This window comes from Zophobas morio, unplaced genomic scaffold (genome assembly GCF_036711695.1).
Source record: "Zophobas morio isolate AGI-343-1 ecotype UQ-CSIRO unplaced genomic scaffold, CSIRO_AGI_Zmor_V1 ptg000012l, whole genome shotgun sequence".
Classification (NCBI taxonomy): Eukaryota; Metazoa; Arthropoda; class Insecta; order Coleoptera; family Tenebrionidae; genus Zophobas; species Zophobas morio.
This window is the reverse complement of record NW_026972117.1, coordinates 26,619,827-26,643,091: the sequence shown is the minus strand read 5'-3', so window position 1 is coordinate 26,643,091 and position 23,265 is coordinate 26,619,827. Positions and strand designations below refer to the sequence as shown.

Genomic DNA, 23,265 nt, shown 5'->3' with positions numbered 1-23,265 from the left:
ATTAGTTTTAGCATTATATATACATATATATATTTATTAATTAATTAAAATTTTGCTTCTGTGGAACAATTCTGTGAACATATTGAAACATATATTAAATTGATGGTGAAATATTCGTTTACAAGAGGAAAAATAAAAGTCTTTGATTTGCTGGAACAACATGACGGTTAAAAAAGTTTTCGTTTTTGATGCATAGCACGCACCAACTTTTTTAATTTTGTTTAAAACCAGTAAAGCGATTAACCTGAAGGAATATTTTTTAACTTAATTTACGTCGTGTAAACAATGATTTTTTTTATTCAAACGTAGTAAAAAAAATAGAACCTACGCAAGTATTATTAACTTGATGGTGTGTCACGTCATGTAGTATCACAGGCAAAATCAGGTTTTTTTTGTTAAAATCAGGAACAGCGGGCGAACGTGGGCGGTATTGAAGAGACGAATAGAGTCGATACACAGTGACATTTTAGTCTCAAATTGAAACAAAACAAGATGAATACCTTAGGTTGAGGTTTCCAATTTACGTCGAACTTATGACAGGAACATATTTATCTTTTTGATATAAAAAAACACAACTAAAAATTTCTGTTATTCATGTTTTAACCTCGTTCTAGATTCTCTATTTTTCGAAGCCTTGGTAAAGCTCTCCAACTTAAAATCCGATTCGGATTTAAGTTAAATATTTTAAGTCGTGTGTCTAATCCTTACGTAATCAAAAATGTATAAATCATTTTCATTTCTGCCACATATGTTACGAGACTACCAACTACCTGTTGACTGAACTAATTTAGAGCAGCTAGCAATTTTTAGGCTCAGTGAACTTTAAGAATGGGCCGACATTAACGATTCGTAAAATATTTCACCCGATATTTTTATGGAGTTTTTCTGTAAAGGCAGAAAATTTTAAAGACGGAATTGTTATCTGTGGGAGTGTAATAATGTTTTCATGACTAAACAGATTTGCGAGATTTGATTGATCATCAATCACTGTCTTATGTTACGGAAATATTAAAAAAAATTGTTAATAGTAATATTTTGTTGAGTCACAATTATATAAAAAAAAACACTTTTGTAGAAACAAAAATTAAAGACAAAACGTCAACCAGTAAATTGGTATTGGTATTTTAAGAGTGGAAAAAAATCGAACTTATTAAATTATTTATGCATCTTATGTTCAAACCGCTATTTTAAATCAACATGTTTTATTTCATGGCTAACAACGTTTGTTATCCATATCAAATAATGGTTTTAAAATCATAATCATAAAATCATCCCAGGTGGTCGTCGAAGCGAAAGGAAATTACTCCCTTCAGTTATCTTACAATCAACACATACTCCATAAGAAAAATCTAAAAAAGTTATACAGTTACTAAGTTCAAGTTCGCCGATTTTCATTCAATATCTCAGCAAGTTACCAACAACAATTCCCGGAACATGCATCCGGATCTTTACATTTTGGTGACTTTGGACAATATTTCCAAAATATTTTCGCATATTCATCGTCCATTCAAGACAACGTATAAAACACCCTTTAGTGCAGAGTAAACTTTTTCCTGTGTATGTTTCCTTTGAGTGTTTTAAACAAGGTAGCGTTATAGTCATTTCTCTAAAGACAAAGAAATACAAAATACTTACTATATATTCTAAAAAAAAAAAGTTTCATCATTGTAGTAGACATCTAAAATTAAAAAAATATTTGTCTTTAGACCGTTGAATAGTGTTTTCAGTGCTATTGTATTGTTTAAAAATAAAAATAAAAAAAGAGTACAACATTCATCTTTGTTTAATTTTTATACCCATGAGTTTAACTCATAATACCTACATTATTTATGTCGCAATAAATATCACTTCGATTGTAAAATATTTTTATTCAAATGGGTAATGAATATATATTTGTAACATAATAATTAATTATGTAACCTAAATTATTACTTGATTTTATAATAAAATTTCGAATAATTTATATACTTAAGACAATTCTTTATTTTTATGACAAACTCCTCTCTAATGTGCTTTATGAATTATGGGAGGGTCCGAACTCTTTTGTTGTTGTTTTTTATTTACTGTTATATAAAATTATTTCTAGAAAACAAATATAAATCTTCTGTTTAAACAGAACTAACTGTTTTGTTTGTAAGTGCGTATATAACTTCCAGTAAATATCCCCTGATTCGGTCATAATTTTTACAGACTCGTCACACATTATCTATCGTACTACCCTTAAACATGTAGGTGGTGGTAGTTTTAAGTTATGTTGTGTTTTTAAATGAAACTCCCTTTTTTATTCATGGCGGTATTCTTTCCACTAAAATGGCACAAATTTTCCGTAGATCCCCAAGGGTATTTGTGTTCCGCTGTTAGCTCGTGGAAGTTGTATAAAAAATAAATGTAAGTTTGGCTTGGATGCTATAACCCTATCTCACAGGAAAAAAATAAATGCGCCTAAATTTCATCCAATAAAATAACAATGAAATGTTTCTGAAATGGGAATCGCATCCGAACGAAACGTACTGAAAATACAAAACCCGTTTCGATAACAAGGTTTCAGTTTCATATCTGTTTATGGATATCCATATAGTTAAATGCATAAAAATAAGGCGACATCTAGTGGTCGTCGACACATAAGAAAACAGAGCTTTCGAATATTAATACGACAAACACATACCTATTCGATGCAGACAAAATAATCCTACAAGAAGAAAGTAAGCTCACAAACATTCACTGAAAGAGTTAAATCGTTAGAAGGATTTTTCAGATTTAAGCCTGAATGCGAACGTATCTGAACGAGGATGAAAAGCACTACAGTTTGAAGATTAATCACTTTTACATAGAAGAACTTTCATCCAGAGTTCCTGCATGAAGCATGTCACGTTCATGTGATAGTGAAATGTCAATATGGAACGGTTTTAAGCACGCTCTGGCATGACCATCACTCGAAACACCTGTCTAAAAGCTGAGAATGGCTCGAAAGTGGTGAGTTTTCAGTCCTGCATATCGGTCATATGGGGCGCGAATAGCTTTTTCTGTACTCTCTACGCTACCGATCCGCTCGTAAAATCTGGACTGGGGAGCAAAACAGAATTCGCGCAATGCTACTCGATTCTGCGACGGAGCAGACAGGGTGGGAGCAGAAAACCCTTAGGTGGGGATATCATTATTTCGCAGCATCTGATCTTTCCTGGCCCTGAATCTTACTTTTGCTGAAAAATAGGGCCAATTTCTGGACAATTTTTCCATATTATGAAGCCGGACGAATGTATTGACATTTTCGGATTAGGGGAGCTAATGTTCTTTGATCGGTCTAACAGGGGGAGAGATATGAGCTTTCCGATTTTAAGCTCTATTTATGACGTATGAAATAGGTATGCTACATGCCAGTAACTCATAATAGAAACGAAAATTAATTGCAATCAAAGGTGAAAAACGATATAGTTGCTATGAAAGGGGATTTTTACTTGTTGAAACTTTTCGTACAGTTATTGCTTTCTAATATCTCTCCTTTACATCTTCATGAAACCACAGCACTAACTAATTTTCTCTAAGATATTCTCTTGCAGTGTGAGGAATACGATTATATCAAGCTACATGCTAGTTTCTATTTTAAAAACACAAAACAAAGTAAATTAAAAAATGTTCGTCTTGTTCCTACATTCATCAAATTTTCTTTCCTATATATCTATGATAGCTCTTACAAATTTCCTTCCTATTTCTTTTTTATGTAATAGTTTTATGAGGTTTGGTTGGAGTTCTCTTGGTCAGAACTAGCACACAGAAGACAACAGCGTAATTATTCAAACCCGTTAGATTGTTAACAATTTTCGATATCGCTTGTGAGTGTTCAGAAGTTCCTAGAAAGAGAACTGGTTCTTCCTTCACCTATTCCTGCACCTAAATCTGGTTTTATCCGGCTTTCACTCCATGATGTAGCATCTGCCTTATTCATTCTCTTCGTTTTTATTGAAATCTTAATATCTATCATCACTTTTTCTTTCATGTGTGTATCTCCTAGGTACTTTGCTGCATTGATTTTTAACTATCGCGTTTTTGTTTTTAATTTTTTTGTGTTTTAATCTCTGTATCAAGCCCTATTTCACTTTCCTTATGTTTTTGTCCTGCATTATATCTGATCGTATTGTTACGATTTACGGAAATTCAATCGGTGTGGGTAAAACTTAACAATTTATTTCTTGATAATACGCAACTACTATACAGCGTTAATGTACAACTCCGCTTAACTTGTACCGGTTAATTGATTGGAATGGATTTGACTAGACTGCTCACTCCCGATGGTGGTCCCTATTTAAGCAGCCACACGTTTCTTCTGGAGAGTCGCGATTGCCGCTTCGAGGTTGTTCTAGGCTTTTCTTTATTTGAGTTTCCTTTGTAACAGTATTTTGATTTTACATTTGCGTTAAATACAGTTGTGTACTCGGAGATAAAAATGCGTTAATTTTCAAGAGATTCCTATTATATTTGAGGAAGCAGTCACTACTGAAGGCGATTAAAGCCAACTATAAATTTTTGAAGATTTGTCTTTGATTGTTGTATTTTCAAGCCAAATTTTCAAACTGACAAAATGAAACTTCTATCAAAGACAAATCTTCAAAGATCCATGGCTGATATGTAAATGCGTCAAGCTCTGACTCGTGTGATTGTGTTTTGACAGTTAAATGTAGAGACTAAAGCTTCAAAATTTTGGCAAATCAAAAGAAGTGTAATCCACTTTGTCGCTAAGTTTTGTCTGTACCTTTAGTGCTCGCGTTTATGATGCCTTTGTGAAATTCTATATTTCAATTTCTTAAAAGCAGAACACTTTTGAAGAACATTCAAAGACATGCTCAGCATTTCAATTTTTTTTTTTAAATTCGATTCCCCTTTTTTGAAGTCTTCATTATCTCTTGTGACATATTTTTAGAACTGAGCTAGTAGATCTACATTGCGGACCTTCCTTTCTCTCCATTCAAGTGTGCTCAGATTGTTTTAGTTTCCGAAAATAAAAGATTTTGCAATAATATCTATGTTCTAAGGGTTGACATTTTAACACAAATGATCAAATTTTCAAAAATGTTGGTGCAGCGCTTTTCACCAATTTTTCTAAAGTTTACTACGCGCATATAAATGTCAGAAAAATATTTAAATCCGGGCTTTAAAGCTTCTGGAGTCAGTTAGACGGCAGAGAGTTTTAGTCATTTTGACCCTCTTGAATACACTGAAGTGTGCTTAAATCGTTTTAGACCTTGCGAAGGAAATAATATGAGCCAGTTTTCGTTTTTTAACGTTTTTACTTTTGTACAAAAGTAAAAACGTTAGAAAACGAAAGGTGTGGATGGTCAGAAGTGTGTAATAAAAGTTTCTGCAGTTTTTAGTTTCCGTTCAGCTGCTTTCTTTTGTATATTCTAAGTGTACGAAGACATTGAGAAAAGTTTTAATTTGGGCCAGAAGTTACTTTTTTTCTCAAGTTTATATTAGCTATATAAAAAGGAATTTCGAACATTTTGGATCTTCCAGCAGTCGTCTCAATATTGTAAGATTTAAAAAAAATCATATTTAAGTTAGTTACAACATTTTGCATCACGTTTTTTGAAGTTTGAGATACACTATCTGCACGAAAATACAGAGAATACCCTAGAAATCAGTTTTTCGTCAAATTTTTGGAATTACGTAATGTAGCAGCGATTCACTATTGTGGGTTGCTCCATTACACTCAAACGTGCGTAAATCGATTTCCAGGTTTGAATGGTTTCGTCTAGTTTTGACGCAAGTGATCAAAATATGTATAAATTTTGGTTTTTAAAATAATATTTGTTTTCAAGATTTGTTATGCTATATTGTGGAAGAAGCAAAATTGCTTATTTCGACAGGACCCTTGTCTCTTAAGTAGATACAGTTCAACAAGTCCTGCTATTTAAAAAAAAAAAAAATACCTTTATAGATTAAAACATAAAAACAGTAAGAGTGTAAGAGGCTAAACGATATTCTACAACCTAAATTTTTTTTTGTCTTTATCTATGATTTGTACTTTTTTTTTTAATGAAACTTTGTTACTATTTACGCAAATTAAAACGGCGTAGGTAAAACTCAAGCATTTATTTCTTGGTAATACAAAACTACACGACTAAGTATACAGCAGTTATGTACAACGAACAATTCTTACTTCTAATGGGGGCTCGACTTGACTTCAATTCTCTCATTGACTGAATTGGATTAAAAACTAGATTACCCGCTGTCGTCGGTGGTTCCTATTTAAACAAGCACGCGTTCCTTCTCGATCACTGCTTTGAGTCGTTCTGAAGCACCACCGAGATTTCCACAGGACCGCTTCTACTCTTTACTTTATTCAAACGCCGCCGTCGCCGATGATGAGTGACTGGTCATCACGGTAACGTACTAGAAAACTCATAACTGTCTATGATTCAAACTCATATACGTTACGAAAACACATTTGTTTGTATTTGGTCTGGAATGCACTTGTCCTTTGCAGTAGTTTTTAGCAAACGGATAGGGGCTGCTCATGAATTGAGAAGTTAATGAAACGAGGCACAAGATGCGTCTATATCTAAATATCGAAAATATGAATTGTAAATTGTAAGCAAGTAAAAAATGCGTACATTTTTCTATGCCAGAAAATCTAATTTACCTATATCTGATTAATTATTATAATGTCGAGAATTTCGGAAAATAGTTACCTTAATTTCTGATGTTTATCGTTCATTTCACTTGCTGTACAACGTTTTGACGGTAAAATATTAATACCAAAGTGTTCCATAAATTTTGTTAAACACTGGTCACTGCGTCTAAATTCGCGTAATTTACCAAAAGTTTTTTGAAACATCATTGTCTGTCACTGTTGCAATCACGAAAAATATGGATAGCCTCAATTTTATCCTTTTTCAATCCCTACCGCTTATGGGTGCATTACGGACAGCGTACATATTAAAAGGCATCAATTTTACGTACACTACAGACATAAGATTCGAATCTGCCTCTCTGTGCTGTGTTGAACCCCATGGGGCGTATTGATAGATCGAAATGGCTTAAAAGAAAAAGAAATAAGACATCGAATCCAGGAAGGCAGAAAAGTAATTGGTAGTTGAAATGGGATATGGTGGGATAAACACATCGCATAAAACCAAGAAACATATAGGTCGAACGATGGTCGAATCCGTCTTGAATTATGGAAGCGAGATATGAAACAAAGGGTTACTGCAGTCGAAATGGATTACCTGAGACGTAGCGCCCAAGTATCTCGTCTACAAAGAATCCCAAATGAAGAAATACGTTATCGAAAGAAAGCAAATGAAAGTCTTGGAACGTATTGAACGAAGAGGATTAAAATGGTTTGGGCATTTAATGAGGATGCCCGATGATCGATGGCTCAAAAGATTATTTAAATAGGTACCACCGGGTAGACGAAAACGGGGAAGACCCAGACGCTCATGGAACGACGGAATAAGAGAGGCGATGGAACGAAGGAATCTGGACATGGATATGGCACAGGACCGGCAACTTTGGAGAAGGAGAATAAACAGGCAGCACTTGACTGTATAACATAGTGTACCAGGCAATATTTTGGATGTACATATGTAGTCTAAAGAAAATAATAATAATAGTCAGTTAGTTCCGAGTTTTGTTGCAAATATTGTACACTATTAATAACTAAAATCGAAGCAGTGGAAACAACTGCTTCCCGGACAAGAACCCTCCCGCAAGTTGGATTAAACTCACCGTCAGTGATGGTGTCAGCCCTTTTCTACGAAAAACCTCCGTTTGGTTTATACCACTAAAGAGGTTGTCGAGCAGTACAAAACCAAAATGTGGTGTTCTGATAACACCAACGAGGGTCGAAATTGCAGTCTACTTCTTTTGACTGGGTTATCTTTTAGACTAGAAATTCCTCAGCGGGATACAAATGTGAACAAATGCAGCATCGTATGCATAAATGTGATAAGTATTTTTCTTATTGTGACAAAACTCAGAAAACTTTGTGTGCTCTGTATTTGTAGCAATTATCATTATGGCTCGGACTGTATGCAAAATGCATATTCCTTAAAATGGGCATTAAAAAAATGCATATTTATGCATATTTTTGTCAAATTTTCAAAATGTATCTTTATTCAGTAAAATATCAAGACATTGCGATAGAATCTTTACATGGAAAAACCAGTAATTAAGACATCTTAATCCGAATTGGAGCGTTCCGTTTATTTGTATACTGAATAGCCCGCATCCGGTTTAAAATTATCTTAATTCTCCCTTATTTAACTCTTCAGGTAGCATCCTTCTAGTAATTACTCATTTTGTCATTTACCCCTTGCATTCTTAATTTTGTCAGTCCCTATTTTTGCACTGAAGTCTGAAGTAGTGTTAAATGAAAATTCCCAGTCTGTTTTTGTAGAGCGTGCTGTAAACAGGTGAGTAAGGTCTCCAAATTTTTATCATTGGTATATATTTTTTGATTTGTCACATTCATTTTTATTAGTTCCAATTTCAAACAATTGCTTTAATTTCTTGGTATTTTATTGCTTTCAATTAAACGCGAGAATAAAGCGTGCACAATATGAATTATTTTATTGTTCAGATAGCCTGTGAGTTTTCGATAACTCAGCATATTGGACAAGCCTTCACAAAAATAAGCTGAAAAATTCTACTAATGTGAAGTCACAAAGTCTGGTCGCAGAACCTATCTCGAACACCTAGCAGATAACAGATAAACGAAAACAGTGTTTCGAATTGTGTGAAGCATTCTTCAGTGCCGATATCCCTTCATCAAAACTAAATAACCCCAAGCTACGATAATTTTTTAAAATGCGTACCATGAAGTCAGTTTCCGATGAGCGTACCTTTTAAGAAAAAACTACATGGCTATTCGTCAAATTAAGTATAAGCGATAATATAATTTATTTTCATGTCGATTTTCATGTTTAAGGAACTTTTTTCTTCCAGAACTCGTTGCAGTTGAAAAAATGATATTTATGTCATAGGGATGCTGCTACACATACATGTGCAAAGCTTCACCCAACCTAAAAATATTTTTTCTTCTCTTAATCCATATTATATACTTAGCTCATGGTATAAATAGAGTGGCTGAGTAAATAAAAAAATTATTTCCAATAGTGAATGATTTAGTCAATAATGTTAAAAAATTTTTTGTTAAATCACCTTTGAGAGTAAGATTTTATCGAACTGCATTGGCCGATTTATTTTAGTTTTTACTGTTTATTATTTTTTTTTTTAAATGTTATTATTAATTAGTATTTTATTTTCTTTTAAAATAGGTGCCAGTGAAATATGTTGGTGATATAGTATCATAACGCTCACATTCAGAGAATTACGTAGGTCACAAGAATTATGAACAACGATATGGTTCGACATCAGGTGCTGGAAATTGTCTCGACTCTCCGCGGATTACCATATGAAGAGTTATTATCTTTTACTAGATAAATGATGAATTCTGTGCCACGTAATCAGTGGTTTTGTTTTTTATAGCCAATCACTATAAGTATTTTTTTTAATTTCAAGTATTGTGATATACATTGTAACATTGATTGCTGGTAACATTAATGTAAATCCAAACGTTAGTAACATGGATAGACGTCAAATTTACTTTATTCAATCTCTGACATATTGTTTTCACTTTTTTCGTTAAAACTGTTCTCGTTGTATTATAGGTACATACATAAATTGAGCAATACATGCTGCAACGGATATGTGGCGTAAATAAAACGCTTTTTTCAATCGTATTGTTTTCGTTGAAACTATATTTACATGACGTGTGACGACTTTGAAAATTGTGGAATAAATGTGAGTGAAAGTTCAGAATAAAGTTTGATAAATTGTCTAGACTTTAAGAACAAATACAAAAATGCGTGAATATCGAAGTAAAAGTTATGACGTAGTAGAATATTCTGCATGATAATAATTTCTTCAAAAGTTGTCTTAAAACGGATCAAACTCTCAAAAAAAGGAAGATATGAATGAGATAATTACATAATATGGAAAAGATTCAGCCTAAAATCTGACAACATTTGGTGACGTTTTCAGAACAAATATCATAATTTTTATTTATCGTTTTGAAAGTTAGATTACTATTCATAAAATGGTAGGAAGAATATTATAATAATGTTAGTCAGTAAACGACACGCCTGCAGCCAGTTTTATATCCCATTCTAGTTGAATGTGACTTTCGCCAACTTTAGATATTCAGTAATGTAAATGTGATCGACGAACTCTTTTGTTTGTGTGACCGTTTTAGATATCACTTATTCAGAAGTATTTATGTGAAATAATTGTAATCAAAATTACACTTTTTACTTCCCGAGCGTAAGCAAAGGAAGTATTGTAATCGAGTCCGTCGGCCGACTCTCTACTTTTACGTTTTCTCGATCTTTCATGACCCCTAGAAGACGAAGAAATAGGTCTCCCATTTCCGTCTGTCTGTCCGTCCGTCTGTCCGTCCGTCTGTCCGTCTGCCGTCCCGGATTTTTATTAGACAGATAATTTCCGAAAGTACTCGACCGATTCTTGTGAAATTTTGTACTTATATTAAGAATATCATGTAGATGGTAAAACGCTAACCAAAATTTGTCTAATCATCCCCACCACTAATGCGATGACGTCACTTCAAAATTGTACATAGTAAATGGGTTTTCAATTGTATAAAATAACATAGTCCTACACATGTAGTTTACAACTCTGAATCGACTTTTCACCCGAAACGTCCAGATTTTTGGAAAAAAAATCAAATTTATAAAACAATATTTTGAAATTTAATTTTTAATCTGCTAACCAGAATGCTTTGAAATGTTGCAGATGTTTTAAGGCTATAAAGAGCATCATAAATCTTTAGTCAAAAAATATTTGCTTATCCCCTCCAAAAACTTGATGACGTCAGTTCAAAAGTTTGTGGAATAAATCATATCTAAAATGTACAAAATATGATGAGTCTGTACTTGTGATCTATCACTCCATTCATATTTTTTGGATTTGCATATACAGGCTGACTCAAAAAAATTAATGAATGCGTAAATATATTTTATTGATTTAATCAGGAACTACAAAACCGAATGCTCTGAAATCTTGCAGATGTTTTAAGGTCATAAAGAGCATAATAAATGTTTAGTCAAAATATATTTGCTTATCCCCTCCAAAAACTTGATGACGTCAGCTCGAAAGTTTGCCGAATAAATCATATCTAAAATGTACAAAATATGATGAGCCTGTACTTGTCATTTATCAATCCATTCATATTTTTTGGATTTGCATATACAGAGTGACTCAAAAAAATTAATGAATGCGTAAATATATTTTATTGATTTAATCAGGAACTACAAAACGGAATGCTCTGACATCTTGCAGATGTTTTAAGGTTATAAAGAGCATAATAAATGTTTAGTCAAAATATATTTGCTTATCCCCTCCAAAAACTTGATGACGTCAGCTCGAAAATTTGCCGAATAAATCATATCTAAAATGTACAAAATATGATCAGTCTGTACTTGTGATCTATCACTCCATTCATATTTTTTGGATTTGCATATACAGGGTGATTCAAGAAAATAAATGAAAGCGTAAATTTATTTTACTGATTTACTCAGGAACTACAAAACCGAATGCTTCGAAATCTTGAAGATATTTTAAAATTATCATAAGCATGGTAAATTTTTGATCAAAACGTATTTGGTCGTCCCCCCTAAAAAAATTATGATGTCACCACAAAATTTTCCTGAATAAATCCTATCTAAAATGTACAAAATATGATGAGTCTGCACTTGTGATTTATCATTCCATTCAAATTTTTTCGATTTGCATATACAGGGTGACTCAAAAAAATTAATGAAGGCGTGAATTTATTTTATCGATTTAATCAGGAATTACAAAACCGAATGCTTTGAAATCTTGGGAATATTTTAAAGTTATTATAAGCATGGTAAACTTTTGTTCAAAATGTATTTGTTCATCCCTCCTAAAAAAATTGATGACGTCACCCTTAAATTTTGCTGAATAAATCCTATCTAAAATGCAAAAAATATGATGAGTTTGTACTTGTGATTTATCATTCCATTCATATTTTTTAGATTTTCTTAAGAGGTGGTTCAAAAAAATTAATGAAGTCAATTTATTTTATTGATTAAATTAAAGGCAACACTTATTATTAGTATTACACCCCAACCAACCCAATTTGGTAGACACAAAATTTGTTAAAGGAAAAACTCGGTTGAAACATAAGGGTAGCACGCTTATTTACATCGACTTTAACATTACAGACCTGCATTTGTTTTATGCGGTCACTTGGTTCCGCGAATGCGAAATAGACATGTTTATAATCAACCAATTGTGAATTTCACCGTCAAGAATTAAAATAAAACGCAATGTTTTATATAATAAGCGGAAGTCGAAGCAATAAAACCGATGGTCGTTTTGTTTACAGTTTCTCTGTATGACCCTCACGTATGCTGTTACGCTTGTCATCTTAAATTAAGAATGTTTATACATAAACGATTTTCAGTTGCCCCTCATATTACTAGACAGCGGATTTCTGTCGGGCTACGTCACGATTATAGGGGGGGACGTGCTGGATTCCATAAATATAATTAACGATTTATTAATCAAACGGCTAAGTAAATGAGAACGGGAATTAACAGCAGAGTGCAACGAAACAACGTTATTCTAATCTCAAATAAACGAAGTGCAGTCCGCAACGGCAATGAATTCGCATCCCGTGCGAGCCGTACCGAGTTTGGCCTTGCCTAGCCCGACCGAAATCCGCTCTCTAGATATTACACACCGGCGCCGTATACGTGAGTAAATTGTTTCGTTATTTTATTGATTATAAGAAATCAATATTCAAAACGACCCCAATTTTCCCGAAAATTTGGGAACATAATAATTTTATTCTTAGTATTACACTACATCTATCCCAACTGATATACGTGTCCTTGCAAAAATGTTGATGACGTCATCACAATTTTTTTTAAATTCCCACTACAAAAATGTAATGATAAAAAAACCATAATAGGCATGCAGTCGTCAAGTTTCCGACAGCGAGGGAAGTACTGTCTAAACTCTTTAGACCAATTTTTTTTAAAAGTTTTAAGATGCTTAAGACGTAAACGGAATGCTTTATGTGCTGTTCAGAACTTGTCGTATTCCAAGAGTTTGATATAATTTTTTTTTCTTATTTTTTATGTTATTAATTATCTGTTCATCTTGAATATATTTCATTGTATAATACTCTAACCACTAATTTACATGTCATTCAACATAGGTTTTTAAACTTTTTCCTTGTAGTACAACACATTAAAAAATTGCCAGTGATAATGAAAAAAGCAAAAGTGAACAAATTATGAAAATTTCAGCCAAACTTTCCATCTTACAACTCTTCTATTTGCTCTTATTTTTTCATATCACTTCTGATATCGTCGTAACTGCTATTGTCTCTCTCCAAATTGTATTGCTGCTGTTGTAAATTTTTTTATCGAGCCCTTATACCCATTATAAAACGTCTCCTGTTTTGTGACATTTATTATTCTTCCCATAATACTTTACTTCGGTTTTCTGAAAAACATTCAATCAACAATTTTCTGTTAATCGTTTTCAAAAGTTAACAACAGGAAATAGAGCAGATAATATATCACTTTTATGTAAAAAAAAAACAAATTTTAGTTATGTTTCATTCTATATATTTTATTAACTTCTAACACGTGGCATAAAGTTTTTGTAATAAGCAGACATGTATTCATATATTGTGTAGAAGTGTCTTCGATATTTTATAGTAAGAGAGCAAGTAAAAACATCATCAAAGACAGCTGTTTATGAAAATTTGTCTTTGATCGTTGTATTTTCAACTAAAACGTCCATATTAACGGTAATATTCAAAGCTCCATAGATCTCTTTGATCGTGTTTTTTATTGATCTATCGTCATAACTTGTCTGTATTCAAATACAATTTTACAGCATCACATTATTTCATCTAATAACAAAATTTGGAACACCCGTATACATGTTCATATAACGCATAAACAATAGGCAAATTTTATATCATACAGACAGACCTGATTAATTCGTTTTTGCTGAATAGATAAAAAAAATATCCCCCACTTTTTTTGAAATTGAAATCTAAATAAATTGTATATGTAGATGCATCCATTGAGCTCATACAAATAAAAATATACACAACACAAAAAGTGGTCACAATGAAATTAACTAATTTAACTTTTAATTCGTACAATGGACTTGAAATGCTGTTTCAGCTTCTGACACAGAAACAACAGAACTTATGTAAGCGTGAATGTTATTACCGTCTGAGTAAACTGTTCAAAGTTGTATATAAAATCCGAGGAGGAAACACGGCATTGTTAATTTCAGATCAAAGTCAAATGGTGTTATTCAAACAATTGGCCGGTTCAACAGAACTTGAGATGAGTTAGGAAGCTGCTGCATGCGTATTCCTTAAATGATTAACTAGTAGCAAACACTTGTTTAATAGCATATAAGGAAGAGAGATAGTAGGTACGCCATTAGTACAGGCTAGATTACTTCCAAAATAATTAACTGTAAGTAATTTATTACCTAACATAAAAACATTTGTATTAGTAACTATTCCATTTTAGTTACAGAAATTACATTCTAGTATCATTTATACCTTTCACATATATCTATATATGTATAACTTAAAAAAAATAGAATGTGAGTTCTTTGAATGCATAATGATGTCTTCAACATAATCTGTGTGTGTACGTACAGTATCTATAAACAACACTCGAAATTATCTACTAAATGTCATACAAATTATAGTAAAATATTTAGATTAGAATGCATAAATCAGCTTTACAATAAATATATTTGCAAATCAGTAACGCCGTCACCAGAATCGAGGCCTGTATTCCACGTATGTACTTACATAGGTTAGGTCAAATAATAATTTATGTATATAAAAGTCTCTTTGTAGTTAAATTTTAAAGCCAAGGTTTGTTGTTCTATTGTTTGTTGTCTTTTTGCTTTTTACTTGCTAAGCTTACGCTCAGGAAGTATAGTAATCAAGTTCATCGGACGAATGGCCACTTTTATGTGTGTGACGTTTTATGACGCCTAGAGTACGAAAAAAATAGTCTCCCGTTTAAGTCTGTCTCTCTGCCTGTCTATAGCTCTGGCGTCTGTATCCATTTTTATTAGACACGTAATCTCCGAAACTACCGGATCGACTGTTGCCAAATTTTATATGTATATTAGAAAGATTTAATCATGTAGATGATTAAACGCTAACCAAAATTTGTCTAATCATCCCCTGTTTGGGTTGCGGCCCCAGGAGGTGATTAATTTCTGTTTTACAAGCGCTCGAATAAGATTTACACTAGTGAGTTCCAATCTCATTCTCATCCTTGTTACATCTGTTACTTCTTTTACATCAAATCATACACGATTCACCCCATTTACTCAAAAATTATACATAGTAATGTCACTCTGCAAATAATTTTTATTACAATAACAGCTCCTCACCCAAAATAATTTTCAGACCGTTTTGCTTTATTAATTAATCTTCTTCTTACGGAGACAAAATTAATCAAATTTCATTTTCTTTTATGCAACCGGTGATGTTTGTACGTGATTGTAGTCGACTTCTTTCGAGGTATAAACATAAATATTCGAAGTTAACCATTTAATAATTACTAAGAGTTTATTTTCTCGTTGGTTATCTGGTTTAAAAATATTTCCTATCGATCGCATTTGTACGGACCACAGTACCTTGCAATTTGTGTCTCCTGCGGCGCAGGGGCTGCGGGGGATGTTATTCACGCCATCGGTTTTTACTTCACAGAGGTTTTCAAAAAACAAAAATCGTAAAATCAAAGTTCACAATTTTTCAAAGAGCTGCGATATGTTGTTATTATCTAGTTTTCCTTTCTCTCATCATTATTCCCTCGCTTCTGAAGTACAATAAGACATACCTTGGTTCTTCGAAAACTTAAAATACATATTCCTTCTGTCTGTCCGTCTGTTATCTGTAACGATTTTTATTCGACAGATAATCTTCGAAATCTTACCTATTGTTGTCAAATTCTATTATCATTTCTTTTTTCTTACACTGTTACTGCTATAATCTATATTTTTTTAAGTATCAAGATTATCACAAATAACAGGTCGCAAAATCAAATTGTGTAATTTTTGAAAGAACCGAGATATGTTGGACTGTACTTCAGGGACGAGGAAAGTTTTGTGGAAATAAATATTTTTCACTGTAGGCGTCGAGATTTTCGTCAAAAAAATCCGAATTGCATCATCATATTTTATACCAGTATAAGAACTTGACGATGACGTGTGAAAACCTGCGTGGCTGAGTCGGAAAAATGTTGAATTACTAACGTGAAGGTAGCTGGTTAGATTGACTTATAGGTCATATTTTCTTATTGACCAAACCAAGATCAATTCACACCATTTCGTTCAAAAATGCAGAAAACAGTAATATTGCACCTGTCTACATTTAATAATAATAAAATAAGAATTATGATAATAAGAGGTACTTTCCCAAAATAATGTTCAAAAGGTTTTGCCTAATTGTAGCTAGCTCAATTAATAATTTTAGTCGCTCCCTCTGTTTTGATAAAACAAAATCATTCAAATTCTTCCGCTTATTCCAGACAGCCAGCTTGCTACGTGCTTAATCATCGCATTATTTCGTTGTATAAGCATAAGCAATCGAAGTTGAGCATGTATTGATAATACATTATTTCCCATTGGTTATCTACTTTAAGTATTCTATATACTATATTCTCTAACAGTTCGCGTCTTGTCTTTAAACATAGTGTAAAACATGTTATAGGTACATATTATGTTACTACACCTACTTTAAAAAAGGTATCTGCGCGAGCTAGGCCGCTTTGGACTTTGTTTTTCTTGCGGGGGTGTTATTTATACCACTGCATGGCATACTTCTTTATGTGTACTTTAACAGTACACCACTTTCTATTTTTTTATGTTTAAATGTATAAACAATAATATACTCATATTTGTGGTAAACGTCCAAATTTTTGCTAAAACATTAGCAAAGTATAATAACATTTTTACTGTTAATCACGATAATCAGAATTGTTTATTGATCAAATTAAGAACGAGTCCATCCTATTTTCTCGAAAATGTCTCGAGTATGCGCTCGCCGATATATTCAGTAATGATAAGATGAGATGTATTTCATTCAGCTCATTTTGTTTGATTGTGCCTTAATTAATAATTTTCGTTCCCTGTTTTAAGGAGACAAACTAATTTCTATTCTACGTGACATTCTTTCAATGTATAAACATAAACACTTGAAGTAGGCTTGATTTTAGTGCTGAGAGGATATTTTATCCTGTTTGTTTTAATTACATAGGGTATCACAAAACGAAAATCGCACAAAAAATGTATAATCTTTTAAAGAAGCGGGATTTGTCGGATTATCCTTCAAAGGTTAGGGAAATTCTACACAAGATATCAAGTAATGGCCATTGTTTTCTCATTACTTGCTATAAATTAATATACTTTTAAAAAAGTTTTAAAAAGACTTAATTGCACAGGTCTGCATGTTTTTAACTTTTGAAAAATTGTTTTCTATTCGATACATGATTTTTATGTATTTTTGAGTGTTGAATCCAAATATGAATTTCATTTTCCTCCATCACGTACGGATTTTTCACAAACAGGCTTCAATATTTTTTTTCAAACAATATACGCATTATTTACAGTTGACTGAAAAACTGAATTATTATTCTAAAATATGCTTAAATGTAATGAACATACACAGCAAAATATTAAATATATCAAAAGGAGTAAATTACACTAATGAAGTTGTCACAAACTTAACTGCACATACCACGGTTGTAAAGAATGCATACTGAACTAAATTTACAACAGATGGTATCAAATCTGTATCATCATATCATAACATTAATAAAAAAGTTGATGTTGTTGATTTTGTAAAGGATCAATGACTAACATCTATAGAACAAAAAAAATAAATAAATGAAAACTGTGGAAAAACCTTACGTGATGGATTTTTTTAAGTATTTTTTCCGTTTTTAACATCAAAAACTCTGTTAAAGTCACTCCAGTAATTACAAACAATTTGACCGTCGCAGACTCATGCTTTTGAAGTGATTTTTTAAATGATTTTTTACACATATTAGCTATTTATTTCTAATATAAAAAATGAAAACTGCTTCTCACAGATATCAACATTCTTCGACATGTTTTAATCTTGAATTCTGAACGAATCTCGAAGTATGTCATTTTTGCGGCACTAATAAGATCAAGAACATCCAATGTTTTTTCTTTCAACCGACCTTACTACTTGGTTCTTTCACGAGATCCTAATAACAAGCATTAAAAGGTATTCTCCCTGTTCTACTGTTCATTTATTACTCTGATGCTAGAAGAAAGTAGGAGGAAAATCGATTTAGAATGTGGTTTTAAAATCCTTCTAACGCGGTTACTCATTGTTTATCAAAGCAGTTAACATTTCAGAGAAATTTTATTCATAATGCTTACCTATTTTATGATTCCGTTAGTCTGAAAGCTCGCATTAAGATAGTCTGTGTTAAAAAAGGCTAAATTTCAATAATAATAAAGTGTAAAAACACATTATAACGATATTTGCATTTTCCTTAATGAAATAGAAGTACTAAATACTGTTAATTTACGACAACATTATTCAAGAAAAGCCATTATGGCCGAATTACGTGGGCTTAGATGAGCTCAATAAAAAGTAGACTTTACGACGAAATTGCATATTACTGCCCACGACTAAAATCAGCAGCCACGCGACGAGGCAACTTGGTGAGTAACTATGAACCTTAATAATACCAGGCTTTAACCAGAGGTCATCGTTATCCAGCTAGATCACCTCGACTCCGGTGCCTAAAGCGCTTCCTTCGTCCTCCTCTTTTCGCCTACGTAAACAAGGATAACGTATGCACTAATAAACCCGTACAGGAACAACTTATGAATGAATATTACATTAAAAATACAAAGCAAGCGATGTGAGGACCATCTTCTTTCTTGTTTATCTCTCTTGTGTCGTGTTCACCCACACAGAAGAGACTGAGAAGACAACAGTGTCAATTTATTTAACGCAAAGGTGTGTTGTAAAACCTGTACAAGAGCGGAAAAAATCGGACCGGTTGAACGGCTCTGCGATGATTATTTTTAGATTGCTTCCTTATTTTATGCAAGCTGGACGGAGTTGCACCTTATTTTTGAAAAAAAATAGTTTCACGGCTGTTTTAACCGAAGAAATTGCAAGAAGACGGACGCGATTAAAAATTCAAAATTCATGATCAAAAAACTGTCTTGCATGGGAAGATAGGTATTTTCGTTGCGAGGGTAAACCAGAAACATCGTTGGACTTTTCAAAATAGCGATAACTTTTTGTATAAAAATCATTTACACGTACAAGTTTCTCTCTTCTTTTTTGTGTTAATTATTATGTAGAGATACGAATAATTTCATCGCGATTGCATATCTGATTACATTGCTTTGAACAATGTTTATGTAAACTTCAGGGACCAATATAGTTGTGAAAATTGCTTCTACTTACATCGATTTTTCTTCTAGTCGAAACCATGTTCTACCTGTTTATTTTTTTTACTTGGATAGTGAATTAAGGAATTAATGTAATGGAGACCATTTGAAGAATGGCTAATTTCATATTTTCTCGATATTCCATGGATTGCACGTTACAAAAATACCGGTCTTCAAGTTCCTTATGTCTGTCTGCTTCGTGTCTCTATTGGTTATCTTATCAGACACGTAATCTCTGAAAGTACTAGATTGAATTTTAGCTGTTCTTCACAACCATGTGGATGTTAAACTCTAACTAAAATTTCTTTGTTCACCCGCACCAACAATCGGATGACGTCATTTCGAAATTTTGCTGGTAAATCATGTCTAAATTTTATAATACACTTCTATAGTTGCGGTTTATTAATTTGTCCCAATTTTTACCTCAGACATTTAGACGTTGGAAAGAAACCATACATTCTTGGTCAACTACTAGTCAAAATTTTATTTATTCCATATAGAAAACTGATAATGTTATCTCAAAATTTTGTTAGCTGATAAGTCTTACCTAAAATATACAAAATGTTTTGGGATTTTATCATTTCACCCATAATTATAGCTCGTCTTGTGCAGTTTTTTGCAAAAAGCAAAACTGTATAGCAATAACTTTTATAGTTTATCTTACAAGCTACGATTGAAATTGAGAACATACCTTCAAGTTATGAATACCTTGGTAGATCGTTAGATAAAATTCGTGTATTCGTCTCTACCAAAATTTTGATGATGTCACCTGAAGTTTATGAAGTAATTCTTAATTCATGATTTATAATGGACCCACATTTTATACACAAGATTTTAGTCAAAGAAATCCATTTAAAGTGTTTAGATAAGTTTTACTTACTTACTTAAGCGAAGGAAGTATTGTAATCGAATCTATCAGACGAATGGCTTTTATGTTTCCTCGACGTTTAATGACGCCTACAGTACGAATAAAGCAGTCTACCATTTCCGTCCGTCTGTCTGTCTGTATCCATTTTTATTAGACACGTACCTAATCTCCAAAACTGCTGAACCGTTTGTTGTCAAATTTTGTAGGTATATTAGAAATATGATCTAGATCTAGAGTTTGGCTAATCATCTCCACCAACAATTGGATGACGTCATTTCAATGAATGGAATTTTAAAATGATTTGAATGTACGAATCCACTTTCAGTTTTTTCACTAAACGTTCAATTTTTCGCAAAAATATTTGCAACGTATAATAATGTTTTATTCCAACAGGGTTTGTACGTCTCCGTGGCACAGTGGGTGTATGGGAAAAAACGACGACCTGCGCTACTGCGATTGTGAGTTTGATGTCGAACTTGGCCTTTTCCGTTTTCTTGCATTGGTATAACGCTGTCACTACTTTTCTTTTGTGCTGTGACTAGAATTATCCATGTTGATGACGTCATCACAAATTTTTAGTTGGTTAAATTAAGAACCAGTCACCCTATTTTCCCGAAAATGTGAAGAAGACACACGTCTTTATAATAATAATAAAATAAGAATTATAATATTCAGAACATTTTGTTGGATTGTGCTTTAATTAATAATTTTAGTCCTATTTTGAGAAGACAAACTTATTCAAATCAAACTAATTTCTACGTGACATTCTTTCAATGTATAAACTTAAACAATCGAAGTTAAGTATGAATGTACACTGATAATAATACATTCTTTTCCATTGGTTATTTGCTTTGAATAGATTTCATATTATCTTTATATCTGCGAACGGCACCTCCTTGGAATTTGCACCGCTGCGGCGCAGGGGGTTCGAGGTGTCATTTACACCACTGGTTTTTGCTATACCGGGTGTCTAAAAAATGGTGGATTAACTCTCCGCTACGCTCTTAACAATCGACTGGTGAGTCTGGGAAAAATAATAAAAAAAATCTTTCCTACATTTTGGTGGAGTTATAATGATTTTAAAATTGGTTCTTTTGCTACGTTTAACAACTAAACAACTCATTCATTATCACAATAACTAGTAATAAAACTTTTAATGAAGATTTTTCTCGCCCATGACAATGTTTAATTACCATTTCAGTTAGAATGCACAAAAATATGGGTGTTTTATTTTTGTAATAATTTGATAAAATTCTAATTGACAATAATGTTTGCCTGATATAAAGCGAAAGTGAATTTCAGTCACCAGCGTTACTAAGAAATCAGAAAGTAAGAAGGAGTTATTATGTGTGTGCAGTGTTGCCAATTTTACTTTTATAAAATTACGTTTTTTTCGTAATCTACACCATCAGAAATTTTTTTATTATTTTTTTGAGACTCCCGAAACCCCCGTATATAACCTACTGAAGAGTTAATCCGCCATTTTCCAGACACCCGGTATAAAGGTTATCAGAAAATACAAAATTTCTATACATTTGGAATTTGTTGGATTGTACTTCAAGGACGAGGAAAGTTCTGTCGAAGTAACCTTCGACCCATTTTTATTACTTCAAGTAATAATAGTAACCATAATAAGAATAAAATAATAGCTTTTCGATGTGTGCCAGTTTGTAATCAATCTATGCAAAACTACATATTTAAAATCTTAAAGCCACATCGTAAAATCTGACGCAAATGTGGATACAATATACATACAAAGTGATTGCAAGTAATTCATGCATCGCTGTACCTCTGTAAACAAGGAAATTTTGAAGCTTATTTGAAATTAATCAAAATTAATGTTCAGAATTGATACATTTTTGACAAATCCAGTTTTTACTTCCTGAGCGTAAGCCAAGTAAAACACCCCCACAGCCCCTTCGCTAAGAATTTGCGCTTCCAAGTACGAACAATGTGAAATATATTTAACGCAGATAACTAACGGGATAAAATGTCCTCTCAGCACTAATAAGAAGCTTACTTCAAGTGCTTATGTTTAGACGATGAAAGAATGTCAAGTACAAATCACTTTGATTTCAATGAGTTTGTTTGTCTCTTCAAAACAGACAACTAAAATTATTAACTAAGCCATAATCGAACAAAATATTAGGAATATTAGAATTCTTATTTTATCATTATTAAATAAAAGGTGCGTATTCTCACAATTTCCAGAAAATGGGTGACTCGTTCTTAATTTGAACAATAAAAAAAATTGTGATGACGTCGTTAACATAGACCATAGTAGTCATACCACAAAAGAAAAAATGCAAGTTTGGTATCGAACGTACGACCACTGGTCCTCATGCTGATCCCTTGGTCGATACTCCATGAACGGTCATATCCTCAGTTAGTGGTAAATTGCTACTAAACTGTGTTAATTTTTTTGCGAAAATTTTGACGTTTATAGAAAAATCTCAAAGCCGATTCGCACAGCACAAACATAGAAGTACATTTGTTATATAACATTTAAATCATTTCAAACTAAAATTCTTTGAGGTGGCATCATCAAATTGTTGGTGGGGATGATTAACCAAATTTTGGTTAGCGTTTAACTATATACATGATATTCCTAATATGCACACAAAATTTGACAACAATCGGTCTGGTAGTTTTGGAGATTAGTTGTCGACACAGGCGTCACGCAGACGGACAGATAAACGGAAATGGGAGATCACTTTTTTCATCGCCCGATAGATTCGATTACTATACTTTCTTAGCTTACGCTCAACGTGACTACATATTATCAGAAAAATGTCAAAGTTTTAAAAATAATTCTGTCACGCTTTGTTAAATTTAAGAAGTTCAAAAAA

The 23,265-nt window shown here is 32.6% G+C and overlaps 1 protein-coding gene across 2 annotated transcripts in view; it reads right to left on the bottom strand.

Moving 5' to 3' along the window:
* The window catches only part of LOC135128122 (nephrin-like), a 488,435-nt gene extending 485,392 nt beyond the window's left edge, over window positions 1-3,043 (bottom strand). For both annotated transcript variants that reach the window (XM_064054984.1, XM_064054985.1), the window contains exon 1: window positions 2,666-3,043. The gene's annotated coding sequence lies outside the window, so the exon portion shown is untranslated. The remainder of the gene's footprint in view (window positions 1-2,665) is intronic.
* Window positions 3,044-23,265: the final 20,222 nt, after the last annotated feature.